The sequence below is a fragment of the Procambarus clarkii genome, chromosome 2 (assembly GCF_040958095.1).
Source record: "Procambarus clarkii isolate CNS0578487 chromosome 2, FALCON_Pclarkii_2.0, whole genome shotgun sequence".
NCBI classification, from domain to species: domain Eukaryota; kingdom Metazoa; phylum Arthropoda; class Malacostraca; order Decapoda; family Cambaridae; genus Procambarus; species Procambarus clarkii.
In genome coordinates this window covers 18,025,004-18,036,409 of record NC_091151.1, presented here as the reverse complement: position 1 = coordinate 18,036,409, position 11,406 = coordinate 18,025,004, and the positions used below count along the sequence as shown (strand labels likewise).

General features: G+C 37.9%; 1 non-coding gene across 1 annotated transcript; it reads left to right on the top strand.

Moving 5' to 3' along the window:
* The first annotated feature begins 2,451 nt into the window (after positions 1-2,451).
* On the top strand, positions 2,452-2,524 carry TRNAV-AAC (transfer RNA valine (anticodon AAC)). The gene has a single exon. It is a non-coding gene; the product is annotated as a tRNA-Val (tRNA).
* The last annotated feature ends 8,882 nt before the right edge of the window (positions 2,525-11,406 follow it).

The following is an 11,406-nucleotide window of genomic DNA, read 5'->3' as shown; positions in this document are numbered from 1 at the left end:
ATAATAATAATAACTTTACCACACTATCTTACGTTAAAAGCCTTGGTCCACATAGGCAGGATACAAGGTTTACACTAATAACAAGCTAGGGTAAAGTTCTACTGGATAAGCACTGAAGCTGATGCAGCTTAGAGTAGTGAGACCATGTGGTACCCTAATACAAAACACAACACTTAGGGTTACCCAAAACACTGGCAACTACTACCCCCAGGTCTCACCAATCGTTACTACCAGAGTAGGTACACTTAGAAATCATACAATACTTAACTTCATGGTACAGGAACTTAAGGTAAGGGAAATAAGTGAGAGGAGAAGGGAGGAGATTAGGGGTGCAGCCACAGAGTAGGTCTCGTCCGCACGAACGCCAGCCAGAGAATGGACCTCCTAGCGACCAGCTAGGCCTCCCATGTCGTGGTGCCGGAAGGAGCCTAATTGATCGTGCAGCTAAGCACATTAAAGATCTTCCCCTATGCAATGTATTGTTACTTTACAAATGATTAGAAAGTATTAGTAAGCAAAGTTGGTGCCTATGTTATTATTTAATAATCAACCCCCAGCTCAGTCTTTAAATGCTCTTTGAGAAACAATAATAGTCTTACATCTGGCAGGGAAGATACAAACAATTGCCGCTCGCGATGCACTCAACTGTACTACCAGAAAGTTTAATAGCTCAATTTTGACCTTTGGTTTCCACTGGAGAACCCAGGGTCGTAACACTACCCATTTCATTATGTATGAGGTCAATTTTGTTTTATTGGAGTTAAAATTAACGTAGATATATGACCGAACCTAACCAACCCTACCTAACCTAACCTAACCTATCTTTATAGGTTAGGTTAGGTTAGGTAGCCGAAAAAGGTACGTTAGGTTAGGTTAGGTAGGTTAGGTAGACGAAAAACAATTAATTCATGAAAATTTGGCTTATTAGGCAAATCGGACCTTGCATAGTAGGCAGAGAAGTGCGTTCTGGCTACTAGGTACGACATATATATATATATATATATATATATATATATATATATATATATATATATATATATATATATATATATATATATGTCGTACCTAGTAGCCAGAACGCACTTTTCTGCCTACTATGCAATGCCCGATTGAGCACCACACCAGAAATAAATACAGTTTTGATATTCCTAGAGTACGACTTAATCAAACCAGAAATGCCCTAACCTGGACCTATTCCATCTATCGTATGTGGTCCAAGAGCACGGGGAGGGGTTGATCATGATCACCCCTGGACGGGCATGGGTGGACTTCCCTTGTGCCCCGAATCCCAAAGGTATCAGGGTGAGTGGACTCCGGGCTAAGCCTACGGACGTCATCTTGGGGTACCACTTCCCCAGTGGCTTTATTCTGGAGATGGTGAGTGGCTTGACCGAACCCGTGAGAGGATAAGCTACGGCTGGAGGGACGCATGTGCGCATGTGTTCTTGTCTTCTCCGGGGACTTGACTAGTTCAAGCCAGGCATGCCCTCCCCGTGACTTATTTTGTTCATGCGCGCATGACATTAAAGTTGATCCTCTCCTTGTGAGAGGAATTCATTCTTTTAGTGGCATGCCATTTTATGTTATTTGTGTTATATTTTTATACCATCCTCTTTTTTTATATCTCCAGGTGCATTTATTTTTATTTTTGTTTAGCACATAAGTAGGCCACGACATTAGTTTTATTTTGTTTTAGTTGTAATATGTTTTTAGGGTTAGATGCTGCGGGGCCTCGCGGCCCATGCCTTGTGGCTGGGTCGTGGGGCTCTATAGCTAGAATAAAACCCTTTTCCCCCCCGAAGTGGCAAGGGGAGTAAAAGGGGACAAAAAAAAAAAATAAAAACGAAGCTATACCTAATAAATTCCCTGTAACCTACCTTACCCCTCTATTGTCAACCCATGTATGTTTTTTGTTTTTTTTTTTTGTTTTTCAAATCAACGCTGTTTTAATGTAATTATCTGTAATAATTTGTAATTGTATTTGTGCTGTTTTTTCAACAATGTTCCCCCCTCTTTTACCCCTATTTTTATTTGTACTCAACGCATTTTTTTCTTTTTACCCATTAGTTTTAAGCTTTAGTCAGTAGTGTTTTTTCCTGCCCGAAACGCTTTGCGTAATAGTGGCTTTAGGCATTGTATGTACTAGCTCTATCTATAAAGCCAACAAACTTTGTAAAATCTCTTTATGTATGTACCTTTACCTAAATAAAAATTATTATTATTATTATTATTATTACAATAAAAGATAAGTCCGGGAGGTCATTATGTCCTGCCCAGACACAAGGAAACTTGTGTAATTATATTGTGTAATAACTTATTACTTTATGTTATTATTTTGTCATAATTCTTCACTGATCTTGAAAGTTCACACAATTGACTTCTATATCTCAACCATAGGTTTTAGTTCTCGTAAATAATTATTTGTAAAGTGCATTGATACAATGCCTTCAAGTGCTCATGGTGTAGTGGTTATCACATCTGTCTAACACACAGAAGGTCCCAGGTTCGATCCCTGGTGAGCACAGTGTTTTCTATCCATGCTCTTAAAAATTATTCTGTAATAAAGCAGCAATATTGAAAGAGGCTTAACAAAGGAAAAGTGACAGATATTAAATTTCAATCAAACTATATTAACTAGGTATATGAAGAGGGCTCCAACTGGTCCAAGTTTTTAGCATCGCAGCCTAAATAGAAAAAGATAAAATAATACAACACTTATTATTCAACGAATTTTCAACATTTTCAAAATTACTCTGCAAACACAAGCGTCAACTTAAATAATTCCCATAAAACTCAGCTAACACAATAGCATATAATAAGTTATTTTTTAGAATTTTTATCCAAAATAAGTTTAGTTTTATTATTAAAAGTTTTCCCAAATTCCCCCAAAACTTATGCAAGAATGTTAGGTTCATAAATATTTATAAAATCAATAAAAGGATTTTGAAATAAAACACTGCTCTTAATTGTAGAGACATAAACACTACATATGTAGACATCTTAAACACTCCATGGCTTACAAAGGTATACTTAAATCTATTAATAAAAAACATGACCTTGAACAGAAGTATAGGTTAGGAGTCGTCTCCAGAAAAATTTCAAAGATTTACTCATCCATGCTATCTAAAATAATTAGAAGAGACAAAATAAAATACTACGAAAATATATTTATCCAACTTAAGGGCAACATTAAGAAAACATGGAGCACTATCTCCGAAATATTAGGTTCAAAAAAGATTTTAAATAAAAAACCAATTCTCCTATCCAATGACGATGGTGTGCTTTCGGCCTCAGACACTGCTATTGAATTCAATAGATTCTTTTCATCCATTGGTACATCCCTTGCTCATGATATTCCGTCTTCACTCACTAATATTAAAGAATACCTTACAGGCAACTATCCAGAGTCTCTGTACCTAGCTCCCGCTAATTCCTCTGATGTTAATGAGGTAATCCTTTCCCTTAAAACTAAGTCAAGCACCCTTGATGAGATACCATCTCTAATTTACAAAAAAAAACTTCAGATTTCAAGCTCCTGCCATTGCATTGCTCTTCAACAAATCACGTGAACTCTAAACCTTTCCGGATCTCCACAAATGTGGTGATCTCACTGATGTCAACAATTACAGACCTATCTCAATTCTGCCAACCATGTAAAAAATATTTGAAAAGCTAATCTACAAGCAGCTTTACTCATATTTAGCCAAACTCAATATACTTAGCTCTTGCCAATATGGTTTCAGACCCAATAAAACCTCTAACGGTGCACTTATTAGTATGATTAATTTGATGCATACAGCTCTTGATAAAAATGAGTTCCCTGTTGGGTTATTTGTGGACCTACGTAACGCTTTTGACACTGTCAACTACCAAAACCTTCTTCTTAAATTACATCATTATGGAGTCAGAGGTCACTCCCTGCAATACCTTCAGTCTTACCTTACTGAGAGGCTCCAGTATGTTTCTGTGAATAATTTCATTTCTCCTACACTACCCATAAACATTGGTGTTCCACAGGGCAGCATACTTGGCCCTCTCCACTTTCTCATCTACATTAATGACCTTCCAAATGCCTCTCAACACCTCAAACCACTCTTATTTGTTGATGACATAACTTTCATTTTCTCCAGTCCTGACCCGCTTGCTCTAAATGTCACTGTGAATACTGAATTAAATAAAGTCCATCTTTGGCTAACTTGTAACAAACTCACCCTTAACATTGACAAAACTTTTTATATTTTGTTTGGTAATAAATCCTCAAATGAAATTAATCTAAGAATACACAAAATACAAATCAGTAGTAAAGTTAAAGGTAAATTCCTTGGTGTCCTCATCGAAAACAAGCTAAATTTCTAGGGACAATTTCAAAACATAGCAAAAAAAATTCTAAAATTGTTGGCATTCTTTTCAGGACCAGATATTATGTACCCGCCCTGCCCTGGTGACGCTCTGTTACTCTCTCATCTATCCTTATCTCAACTATGGTATTTGTGCTTAGGGTTCTACTACCCAAAATCATTTACGTCCTATAATTACCCAATACAAAGCTTCTATTAGAACAGTATCTAACTCTGGTCCCAGACAGCACTCTGCACCCTTACTCAAATCTCTGAATATGTTAGATATTAAGTCACTGCACATCCTCTCATGTGTACTCTATATATTTAAAACTCTGAATTGTAATGTCAATCCTGACCTTAAAAGCGTCTTAGAAGGTTGTAATAGAACCCATGGGCACCACACCAGAAACAAATACCTATTTAATATTTCAAGAGTAAGATTTAATCAAACTAGAAATGCTCTACAAATCAAGGGACCCAGAATGAGGAATGACCTTCCCAATCGTGTCAAAGGCTGTACCTCTCTCAACCAGTTTAAGATGAAAACTAAGTACTGTACAGTAAAATAACAACGTACTGGAGTGAACGACATGGAAGAAAATGCAGAATAGAACCAGTGAAGAGCAGAGGTGCCATGTGCAATCACAGAACACTGTATGAACATCAGAGGTCCACAGTTGTTCAACGTCCTACCAGCAAGGTTACCTACCTTGAGGTTACCTTGAGGTGCTTCCGGGGCTTAGCGTCCCCGCGGCCCGGTCGTCGACCAGGCCTCCTGGTTGCTAGACTGATCAACCAGGCTGTTGGACGCGGCTGCTCGCAGCCTGACGCATGAGTCACAGCCTGGTTGATCAGGTATCCTTTGGAGGTGCTTATCCAGTTCTCTCTTGAACACTGTGAGGGGTCGGCCAGTTATGCCCCTTATGCGAGCATCACAAATATTACAGGAACAACCGTAGACATCTTCAAGAGGAAAACTAGATTGTTTCCTCCAAGGAGTGCCGGACCAACTGGGCTGTGGTGGGTATGTGGGCCTGCGGGCCGCTCCAAGCAACAGCCTGGTGGACCAAACTCTCACAAGTCAAGTCTGGCCTCGGGCCGGGCTTGGGGAGTAGAAGAACTCCCAGAACCCCATCAACCAGGTATATGTGGGCCTGCGGGCCGCTCCAAGCAACAGCCTGGTGGACCAAACTCTCACAAGTCAAGTCTGGCCTCGGGCCGGGCTTGGGGAGTAGAAGAACTCCCAGAACCCCATCAACCAGGTATCAACCAAGTACTACCTAATTAACTCCATGTAACCTACCTTACCCCTAAATCTTGTTCTAAATCTTATTAATCTTGTTCTAAATCTTGTTTAAATTACCAATCAAGATGTCAATGTAATCAGAGCTTTAATATATCAATGTGCTCTAATATACTTATTAATCTCTCTCATCTCATTTTTTATCGCATTGTATTTGTTATCATTTTATAAATAATAAATAAATAAATAAATAAATAAATAAATAAATAAATAAATAAATAAATAAATAAATAAATAAATAAATATATGTTTATTTAGGTAAGGTACATACAAGAGATTTTACAAAGTTTGTTGGATTAATAGATAGAGCTAGTACATACAATGCCTAAAGCCACTATTACGCAAAGCGTTTCGGGCAGGAAAAACATTAATGACTAAAGCTTAATACTAATGGGTAAAAAGAATAAAATGTGTTGAGAACAAATAAAAATAGAGGTAAAAGAGGGGGGAACATGGCTGAAAAAGCAGCACAAATACAATTACAAATTATTACAGACAATTACATTCAAACAGCGTTGTTTTGAAAAAAAAAAACAGACATGGGTTGACAACAGAGGGGTAAGGTAGGTTACAGGGAATTTATTAGGTAGTGCTTCGTTTTTATCTTAAACTGGTTGAGAGAGGTACAGTCTTTAACATGGTTGGGAAGATCATTCCACATTCTGGGCCCCTTGATTTGTAGAGCATTTCTAGTATGATTAAGTCGTACTCTAGGAATATCAAAACTGTATTTATTTCTGGTGTGGTGCTCATGGGTTCTGTTACAACCTTCAATGAATCTTTGAGGTCAGGATTGGCATTACAGTTCAGCGTTTTATATATGTATAATACACATGAGAGAATGGGCAGTGACTTAATATCTAACATATTCAGAGATTTCAGTAAGGGTACCGAGTGATGTCTGGGGGCTAGAGTTGGATATTGTCCTAATACCAGCTTTGTGTTGAGTAATTAGAGGACGTAAATGATTTTGGGTAGTAGAACCCCAAGCACAAATACCATAGTTGAGATATGGATAGATGAGGGAGTAATAGAGAGTCACCAGGGCAGGGCGGGGTACATAATATCTGATCTTAAAAAGAATGCCAACAGTTTTTGAAACTTTTTTTTATATATTTAGAATGTGTCCCTGGAAATTCAGCTTGCGGTCGATGAGAACGCCAAGGAATTTGCCATCTAATTTGTTGCAAATTTGGGTATTGTTTATTTTGAGATTTATTTGATTAGAGGATTTATTGCCAAACAGAATATAGAACGTTTTGTCAATGTTAAGGTTGAGTTTATTGGCAGTTAGCCAAAGATGGACTTTATTTAGCTCAGTATTTACTGTGGCATTTAGAGCAAGGGGGTCAGGACTGGAGTAAATAAAGGTTGTAGTCGTCAGCAAATAGAATTGGTTTGAGGTGTTGGGAGACATTTGGAAGGTCATTAATGTAGATGAGAAAGAGGAGAGGGCCAAGTATGCTGCCCTGAGGAACACCAATGTTGATGGGTAGGGTGGGAGAAATTGTATTATTCACAGAAACATACTGGAGCCTGTCAGTAAGGTAAGATTTGAGGTATTGCAGGGAGTGTCCTCTGACTCCATAATGATGTAATTTAAGAAGAAGGTTTTGGTGGCTGACAGTGTCAAAAACCTTACGCAGGTCCACAAATAACCCAACAGGGAACTCCTTTTTATCAAGAGCTGCGTGAATCAAGTTAATCATACTAATAAGTGCATCGTTAGTGCTTTTTTTTGGGTCTGAAGCCATATTGATAAGAGCTAAGTATATTGTGTTTGGCTAGAAAAGAGTAAAGCTGCTTGTAGATTAGTTTTTCAAATATTTTTAACAAGTTAGGCAGGATTGATATAGGTCTGTAGTTGTTAACATCTGTGAGATCACCACATTTGTGGACAGGGGTTACTCTTGCTTTTTTTAGAATGTCTGGAAAGGTTTGGAGTTCAAGTGACTTGTTGAAGAGCAATGCAATAGCAGGGGCTAAAGATCTGGAGGCTTTTTTGTAAATTAAAGTTGGTATCTCCTCGAGAGCACCAGACTTGGTTTTAAGGGAAAGGATTATCTCATTGACATCAGTGGAATTAGTTGGCTTTAGGTACAGAGACTGTGGATAGTTACCTGTAAGATAGTCCTTAACATCAGTACATGGAAGATGGAATATCATTTGCAAGGGATGACCCAATGGAAGAGAAGAACCTATTGAACTCAAGAGCAGAATCAGAGGCTGAAAGCTGACCATCGTTATTGGACAGGAGTGTTGGTTTGTTATTTAAAATCTTCTTTGATCCCAATATTTGTGAAATTGTGCTTCAAGTTTTTTTAATGTTGCTCTTTATTTGGGTAAATTTATCTTCATAGTATTTAGTTTTGGCTCGTCTAATTATCTTAGATAGCAATAACGAGTAATTCTTTGAGAATTCTTTGGAGACATGTTCCTAACCTATACTTCTTCTCAAGGTCATGTTTTTTGTTAATGGATTTAAGTATTCCCTTTGTAAGCAGGGATTGTTAAGCCTTTTGTTTGTGACTTGTTTTGTAAGCATAGGACAGTGGGTGTTATAAAGGCTAAGAGTTGTTTGAAGAAAAGATTGCACTGCTAGGTTGATGTCCCCTATGTTACCTAACTCGGACTCCCAGTTGACATTATCAGCAGCAGTTATAAAATTGTTTATAGCAGTTTCATTGTGCAGCCTAAAACTTAACTCCCTTGGCTCAAGAGGTGGTTTGATAATGTTAGTTAAGAGAAATGTGGGGTAATGGTCTGTAGTGCTATCGGTGATTATACCTGAAGTAAGCGGAGAGGTTATGTTGGTCCAGATGTGATCTAGAGTCGTGGCAGTACTATCAGTGATTCTAGTTAGTCTAGTGATTATAAGGGTATGATGAAGCAGGAATTCATACAGTTGAGGAAGCTAACAGCAGTAGGGTGCTCAGGCTCGCAGAGGTCAATATTAAAGTCCCCTGCGATAATTAGATGGTTTTTGTTCAGTCTCTTATCGAGTATTAGATTACTAAGGTTTGAATTGAATTCTGACACATCAGTGTTAGGAATTCTATAGACTGCACCCACAGACAGGACAGACTCGGCACCCTTGACTCCGAAACTGGCGAAGATATACTCCCCACAGTAGTCTCTAGTTCTAATTATTTTTAAGCATGTTAGTTCTTGGTGGTAGTAAAGAGCAGTACCACCACCTCTCTGAATTTGACGACAGTTGTGAATTGCCGAGTAGTTAGGCATGTTAAAGAGTTGAGTAGGGCAGCATATCATTATGAATGAAGTACTTACACATTTCTTGGACACTATTGACGGTGTTATCTCTAAATTCCGCGATTTTTTCACATTCCATTATATAATGACGCAAAGTATGCGGAATGGTTCTGCTAACAGAGTTTACATTTAGTCAAATCTACATCAGCAGATGTTACAAACTCCTAGAGGTACTTGTAGCCGAGCCTAAGCCTAGCAGTGATAACATTTAGAAGTCTGCTAACATTATTGGATGACCCATAGATGTGCGGTTCTTCCTGCATAATAGAATGATGATAGATGGAGTAACTGGTGTGAATGTAACTAGGCCAATTCTATTTTTTTCATATTCATGTTTCTTGTTAATTGCTTTATTTATTTATTTATTTATTTATTTATATATATACAAGAAGGTACATTGGGTTTGTGAGAATACATTGGATAGTACAGTATTTACATTCTTGTAAAGCCACTAGTACGCGCAGCAGTTTCGGGCAGGTCCTTAATCTAGCAGATAATTTTAAGTAGGTAATTTCAATCAGAATTGATAAATGATAAAGATACATTACAAGAGAAAAATGAGATGAGAGAGATAAGTAGGTATATTAAAGCACATTGTTATATTAAAGCTCTGATTGATTACATTGACAGCTTGATTAGTAATTTAAACAAGGTTAATAGACACCATACAGCAGATTGACAGCACATATAAGACAGCAATGATCACAATGGTAAAGATGTTCAGATTGGGTACATAAAGATTGGGAGACTGGGTAGCAAAAGATACAGATAAACAAGATTTATAAACACCATACAACAGATTGGCAGCACATATAAGAAAACAGCAATGGTCACAATGGTAAAGATGTTCAAATTGGGAACATAAAGGTTGGGAGATTGGGTAGCAATTGATACAGTGCAATTTTAAGGCAAAAAGTGAAAAACTATGAAGATGAAATTAGGTACTTTTTAGTATTGATTATGAATGATGTAAAAGTTGGACAGCTTTTCAATTCAGTAGGGAGTGAGTTCCATAAACTGGGTCCCTTTATTTGCATAGAGTGTTTACACAGATTAAGTTTAACTCTGGGGATATCAAAGAGATATTTATTTCTGGTGTGGTGATAATGGGTCCTAGTACATCTGTCCAAGAAGAGTTTCAGACAAGGATTTGCATTTAAGAACAGAGTTTTGTAAATGTAGTTGACACAAGAGAATTTGTGGAGTGAGATTATGTTTAGCATGTTTAGGGAGTTAAACAAGGGGGCTGTGTGTTGTCTGAAAGCAGAATTTGATATTATTCTGATAGCAGATTTTTGCTGGGTGATGATGGACTTGAGGTGGTTTGCAGTGGTTGAACCCCATGCACAGATACCATAGTTGAGATAGGGATAGATTAGTGCATAATATAGAGAGATGAGAGCAGAGTTAGGAACATAATATCTGATTTTGGAGAGTATACCAACTGTTTTAGAGACTTTCTTAGTTATGTGTTGTATGTGGGTACTGACGTTGAGTCTCTTGTCTAGGAATATGCCAAGTATGCTATGCTTTAAGTATGCTACTTGTGAGCCAGGGGTTGTTTAATCTTTTGGCAGTTACTGGCTTAGTGAAGAGAGGACAGTGTGTGTGGTAGAGGCTTAGAGTTTTGGAGAAACCTTATCTGATAGATTAAGGACCTACCCGAAACGCTATGCGTGTTTGTGGCTTTGCAAGAATGTTACACTCAATCACCAATAAACGTACTTTCTCAACCCAATGTACCTTTTCATATATAAATAAATAATTAAAAAAAAAACAGTCTCCGTGGTGTAGTGGTAAAACAATCGCCCGGCGCTTCGCGAAAGCTTTGGCCTGGGTTCCCATCCTGGCCGGGAAGGATTGACTGGAAGCCAATCCTTAACTGTAGTCTCTGTTCACCCAGCAGTGAATGAGTACCTGGTTGTTAAATTATTTGGCGGGCCATATTCTTGGGAAAATTTGGATTAAGAACCTGCCCGAAACGCTATGCGTGCTAGTGGCTTTACACGAATATAAGAACTCTTGTATATATGAAAAAAAGAATATAAATGAAAATAAGCATATCCAGTATAAGATATAAGATAGTGTGTCCTGGGAGGCGGCGGCTGTCCGCTGCCAGGTTTGGAGGGGGGACTTGGCTGTCCTGTTGTCACCTTGATCTATCAGGACTTATCTCAAACTCTGCGAGTCATGGCACATAGTTACATTATGGTGCTTAATTATTCCCATAACATTGAGAGTCTGTGTGTTATCGAGGGAGCTCCAGACAAATTAAGGGACAATCAAAGATGAGTCCGGGAGGAATACATGCCCAGACACAAGGAAACTTAATTACCTTATTTTGTGTAATAATTTATTACTTTATGTTATTATTTTGTCATATTTCTTCACTGATCTTGAAAGTGCACACAACTGACTTCTTTATGTCATCTGTTGGTTTTAGTCCTCATAAATAATTATTTGTAAAGTGCATTGATAAATTATCTTCAG